Below are 6,659 nucleotides of genomic sequence, written 5' to 3'. Positions count from 1 at the left end.
GGGTTTACCCGTCCAGGAAACAAACAAGCTGGACGGCCAGGGCTCCTTCGGATGAAGCAGGCACCTTGAGAAACGCACCCCAATAACTAATTTCAGGGCTCCGCTATAAAGCATCGATGCAGGGCCTGTACCAGTTTGAGCTCAAGAAGATCCGATCAAAAAAAAATTTCCCAGGGCGATGGTGCTTCTGGCTAGGTTCTCAATATCACCTCCCGTTGCAGGAGCTTCCAGCTCAAGTCCTCCTACCTGGATCCCTCCACCTCGCCCACTTTTCCCAGCCCCCCCTTCCCTGGTGGGGTAGAGGGAGTGAGCCCACCTCTCAAAACCAGTGTGGAGGTGAGGATGGAAGCCGGGGAAGACAAATATGTGGCTGCTCTTTTTAGAGGACAAATTCATTTCTTTACCCGTTCACTTAATAATTTATTGGTGCCCCCTATGTGCCTGGCCCCCTTAGTCCAAAGGCAGGGGGGGAAAGGCCGTTTTTTTCCTGAACAGACAAAAAAAGTGAGGCTCAGAGATGAACGTTTTTCCTTGCTTCCCATAGCCAGTGGATACTGTGTTGTTTCCTCTCCTGAACAAGGGAGTAAATGAAAAGGGCTGGGGGGCTGGGGGGGGGGGGGGACGGGGAGACACTACAGGAGAGAAGGAGACAAACGCTTTGTCCCCGGCTGGCCAGTTCCTCTGGTCCCCTAGGGCTGTGGGCCCTAGAGGTGCGTGGGGGGAGGGAAGTCCTAGTTTCCTGCCTGAGGCTTGCTGGAAACCCGCCGCTCTCCGGGCGCCTGGCGCCAGCAGCGCTGGGGTTGGGCCCAGCAGAGCCAGAGGTTCAAGGGGAGGGAGCGCCCGGCGCCCAAATCCACCTCGGCTCTGCGGGGTCCCGCGCCTCCCTGGCGTGGAGGCTCTCCTGAGCGTGTCGGGTGGGGAGAGTAATTACTATGTGGAGAAGGACCTCAGTCTTCAACACACACCCAGTCTTTGTCCTAATCCAGGCAGGATCTTCACTTAGAGACTCTCAGTGTGGCACACTCAGCCCAAGATTACACATGCACACGTACTTGCACAGCGGATCACCCAAACTCACCCGCATACACAGAGGTCCATATGTCCAAAAGTGTGTGTGTTCTCAGGATAACACAGGTACACCCACACAGGACAGCATTTCAATATTCATGCATTCCCAGGATTTTACACATTATCTCTGTCACCCACCCACGGGCACACATCCCCATGCAGATAGGTTGCAGCTGAGCCACTCCAAAGGCTTCGTGTGGGCATGCATAAGACACCATCTTCCAGTAGAGGCACACACATTCCACATAAATAACACACCACTGTAGGGTGCTGCACAGCGTCTTATGCCACAATTGTGCATGGGTGCAGTTTGTATTTCCTTACATTTCCCCACAATTATATGCACAGCACAAACGTCCAAAAACTGCATCATGCATTTCATGTATTCTCAGTGTCACAGCTAAACCTTCAGTCCCACAAACACACACAAGTACACCGCCATGATTACTACTATATATGCACAGGTGCTCAGAAATAGATGTTTTTACATGTTTGCACATTATACACTGACACACAAACACTCAGTTCGACATCTGTTCTGTCTTACATAGCCATGTGCACACATTGATGAAGTAATGTTGAATAATAGTATGCATATTATCATAGCATGCACATGAATGAGGCACACGCACACAGGCACACACAATTATCCACATACTCACAAATTCATGCTCCAGCACCCATCCATGTGTCCCAATCCTTTTCCTGTGGTTACACAACACCGGCCTGTTTAGTGGGATGAGGAATACATTATCAGTACTAGGTGATGAGTCCCAGTTCCATCAGACCCCTTGAGTGCCCCAAGATTGCCCTGCTTCCCCCACCCCATGCACAGGTAGGTGCTTAAAGAGCAGGGTGCTCCCAGCCACCTGGGACCCAGAAAGAGCTGCTCCCTCCCTCCCCTCTTCCCTCAAAGATTGTGAAGGATTCGAAGTCTTTCGGATGAGTGGTGCCTGCTCTGAGAGTGAGGCCCTAGGGAATCTACCGGGACTCCAGGCTAGGCCGGGCTGGGCGGTCTCCTGCAGGATGGACGCCTGGGAGATCTCCAGTGCCTGCATAGACCACAAGGCGCCTAGGCTTCAAACCCGGCCTTCTGGGAGCCCCCAAGGCACTTTTAACTCCAGCCTGACTTAGGCGCATCTGGAGTACAGAGGAATGGGATGATGGGGACCTGGTGAGGGTGTTCCCTGCAGAGGGGCAGGGGGAGAGGCTGGGACCCAGGAGTTTGACCAGAATTGCTTTAAGCTGAGAACAAGAGTTCTGGCTCTGACTATCACCTCAGTATTCCTTTCCCTCTTCAGAGCCTCAATTTCTCTCTTTTCAGAAGGGGATAGGATCGATAGTCTGTAATTCCCAGCCCTAGTTCTCTCTCCCCACACTCCAATTTAGCACTTGGCCCGAGAGAGGATTCCACTGTCCCTGGGCCCACATCTGTAGACCAAGGACTAGGGACTCGGAGGACCTGCCCCCCAGTCTCAGTCTCCCCTGCCCTGCCTCCCCTCTGTGGTGCTCACCTAGATAGCAACTTCAGAAGGTCTGGTGCTCAGAGCATTATCAAACATGTGCTTCCTTCTCCAGTTGTGCTGGTGAGGTTGGACAAGAACTTCTCACCCCATTTGATAAGTTAGAGTTTAAGCACATAGAGGTTGGAAATTGTATTAAAGGAGTGTTGAAGAAAGCCTGGCAGTGGGATTGGGCCCACCTGGGTTGAAACCCAGACAGACCTGTCATTCCTCTACTCAGATCTTGTTTCCTCCTCCCTAAATTGGGGGCTGGAGGCTGGTGAGGAATAGCTGTCAAGAGGGCTGGTTTAAGATTAAGGGAAATAATATAGGTGAAGCTCTCAGCACAGGAACAGTAGACTGTTTTTAGGAATTAATTTCACAGGGGAAGAAATGGAGTCACATATCCGCACGATTACATCGTCCTGGGTGTGATGGAGCAGCTCTCTATTCCAATCTGATTGGGCCTGTTTTTTACCACCTTGAGTCCTCTTTCCCCACTGACCCTACAGAACCCCACTCTCATAGGCTGGAGGCGGGGGAGACCAGGCATGCCAGGTGTAGCGATGATACTGCCAGAGACCTGAATTCCATTCCAGATCCCACCCACCTCCATTTCATTCGCTGTGATCTGTTTGTTTGTTTGTTTGTTTGTTTGTTTTGGGATAGTCTTGCATCCTCCAGGATTCAGTTCCCCCACCTGTAGAGTGGACCCTCTTTATATATTTTTTATTGATTTATATTTTATTGATTTCATAAAGGACGGGAGAGGGAGAGAGAAGTAGAAACATCAATGATGAGAGAAAATCATTGATCCACCTCCTTTCCTGCATACCACACACTGGGGATCGAGGCTGCAACCCGCACATATTGACTAAAACTCGGCTCTAACCTCCATGCTCAACCACTGAGCCACCCTGCTGGGCAGTGGACCCTCTTTCTTCAAGTCTCATACCTCCAGAGTGACTGGGGCCTCTGCCTGGAGGCCCCTCTCCCCGCCCTTGCCTCACTTCTCCCCTCACTCCCACCCAAGGGACTGGCAGACCTCAGAGAGCCCGCACCGGCGCCTACCGCAAACCTTCTCCCGCCTCCGAGTCTTGTGACCTTGACGCCACCAGCAATCCCCGCACCGGACCTCTTATCTAAATAGGGCCGTAAATCAAGGACCTGTCAGGGCGCGGGTAATTACAGGAACTCCATAAAAAGGACCCGGCCGGCCGCCTGTTTATATTAGCGCGGTGTAAAATATTCTCGCTGTCTTGGGGAATCGCGTCGCGCAGTAACGCGCCATAAATCAGCCCGTGGGCCATTTACCCCGCAGCTTGAGCGGGCAAATCCCTTAAACTTTTCTCTGCCGCATCTGAAGAGTGTCTAGGACCTTCCAATCTGACCCAGCCTTCTTCCCGAGGCCGGTGAATAGTCACGGCAGGGGAGAGAGAGGAAACGGCTCTTCGAAGCCCCTTGCCTTGGCCAGTGTGGGAAGGCAGGACCAACAGGGAACCAGCCCAGAGAGGGGAAGGAGCTTCCCTAAGGGCACACAGCCAATAAGTGACAGAGGCGAGGGTAGAGCCAGACCTCTAGGGGAGACTTGGGTTCCATGGTAGCCTCTGTCTTTCCCTTATTCCCCCCTTTCCTGGATGGGGGGTGATCTTGCCAGGGAAGGTCCAAGCCACAAGCTGACATTCTCTACCTTTCACCTGGGTGGGGGTGGGAAGGGGGGGATTGCTGAGCTTCCTGCAGTTGCGCACAGAATTATCTGTGAATGCTTCCGTGTGCAACAGAAGCCTCTGATCCCTAGTACGGTACGGTCCCTTGTTAGCAGGTGGCACAGCCCAGGCCCAGAGCAGGGCGCACACAGCTAGAAATCAGATGCTCCACTGCTGAAATCATCCATTCTGGCTTATCTCCCCCACACTCTTTCTTAAAGAAAAAGTAAGGGGTGGGAGGCAGCAACGCTATCCAGTCTCAGGTTTGTAACAGCCACAAAAATACAGGATCTATTGAAGCAAACCTAATGCCGCCCGTTGTCTAATGAGTAACACAAAGCAAGCTTATGGAAAAAGAGTATTAAATTTTCCGTGTCTTCCCTCAGGGCTGGGACCTGCGGATTCCAGGGAGAATGAAACATCTTCCTTCCCCATCCCTTTCCCTTCCGAAGTCTGTAAATGACAACGTGTTTACACAAGTTTTTATGTCGTCTGAGCTGTGTCCCGGCTCCGTTTCCTCCTCTGTGTATTTTCCACGGGGAGAGGCGTCTGCTTCGGGACGCGTTCAACTTAAACAGAACCCCGTCTGATTGGAAAATGTATTTATTTGAAAAATCATAACTCACAGTTTTGGTGAAAACAGCCCCCAAATTTATGGGATCAGATCGCTTGGGGCGCGGCGGTTGTAAATCAAAAAGCCCTGATGCCCCCTCCCCTGCCACGTCCCCACAGCAGCTCCAGTCGGGGCGACAGGCCCCCTCCCTGTCCACCCCGGGCCCTCCCAACCCTCCCTGCCATAATCCCTGCGGTGCTTAGCTGCATGCTAGCTGGCAGGTGGATTTCATTCTGGCTCTTTTCACCCAGCCCCTGTTGCTTTCCGGACAATTTCATCCCGGCCAGCCTCACCAATCGGTTTCAGGTGGTCCCTGAACGTGTTCTGTTGTGCACTAGTATGTTTTAGGCATCTCTGTTTTTTTGTTATTTTTTTTTTTCGTTCATTGCAGGCTACCTAGCTTCGAGGCGCTCAGTTGCTCCCCAGGTTGCTTGTTGCTGAGCCCTGACTGACTGCTCAGTTGTGTGCCGGGCTGTTTTATGCCAAGAGGTTTCCTCCTGGTCAGTGTCACGAAAAAGCCAGTTTCGCCGCCTGACTGTTGCTTCCCAAGTCAGCCCCGCCCCCCCCCCAACCATCACTCCTTCCTCCATGCAATCTGAATTCCACGGGTAGGATCAACCGACTCCCCTATCTCCTGGATCCTCCTGTTATCTGACCCCCAGCAAAGGACTGGGAAAAGGCTGGGGCTGGGGACGTGTTCAAAAGAAAGGCACAAGTCCCATCAGTTGGGGAGCCCCGTGGTCCAACCAGAGCTGGGAGCACAGGGCCTTCACAAGTAATCACCAGGTAGTCTCTCTCCTAGTGTCTGTGTGTCTCTCTCTCTCTCTCTCTCTCTCTCTCTCTCTCTCTCTCTCTCGTAGTCTTTCTCTCTCTCATCTCTCCGCCTTTTTTTCTTTTCTTTTCTTCTTTTTTTTTTTTTTTTACTACGGATCATGCACTTCTCTGGCAGCGTCCCAACAGGGAACAGGGCAAGCTGTCTGCTCCAGGCTCAGTCCCTCTAAGCTCTATCTCAGGAAAAGGGTTTGAGAAAGATTCCTAGGCAAAGGAGCGCACCGGCGACACGGTTCTGCGCAAGAATGGCGGCAAGGTAGCGCGGGGGATGCGAGGCAGTGTGGGGATCCAGGCTGTGTAGGATTCCAGGATTGTGCGGCAACTCACCCCAACCCTTCAGCTCTGCCTGCTGCCCACGTCCACCCGTCCGCTCAGCCACTCCTGCCGGGAGTGATCTATACGCAGGAGCATTTGATTCCAAGAAATGCAAGACATTTCGGTAAAGAAAACGTAGCTGTATCAACCTAGTCCATGCTGGGAGACCAAGACCTGGTGTGCGGTAGAATGGGTCAGAACTGGCGAGGGGACAGAGGGCGCCTCTCCCGCGGCTCTCCCTTAAAACTTAGGGCTCAGGGAAGAGAAGAGTCCCTCCTTCCTTCGGCCTCAGTTCCTCTAATGAGCCAGGGGACCTGCGCCGGTAACGGGAGCAGAGCAAGATATGGAGGCGGAGGCATTAATCTTGGGAAACCTGAACTTCTCTGCCAGGAATCCCGCAGGACCGTAAGTGCTTGGGCGCTAGTTTGGGGAATAGATTGGCAGCGGATACACTGACTGGTGAATATTCTGGGCTCCTCACCTTTTCCCTTCCGTGTAAAGGCATTCAGAAAGCAAGTCTGTGGTAAGAGATTGTATCATGATCAGTCTTCGTATTTTAAACGGGGCTAGGGTACATCCGTCATCTTTCCCATAATGGTCAACTGTAAACACACTGTAAACGAG

This window comes from Myotis lucifugus, unplaced genomic scaffold (genome assembly GCF_000147115.1).
Source record: "Myotis lucifugus unplaced genomic scaffold, Myoluc2.0 scaffold_56, whole genome shotgun sequence".
NCBI classification, from domain to species: domain Eukaryota; kingdom Metazoa; phylum Chordata; class Mammalia; order Chiroptera; family Vespertilionidae; genus Myotis; species Myotis lucifugus.
This window is presented reverse-complemented; position numbering follows the sequence as displayed.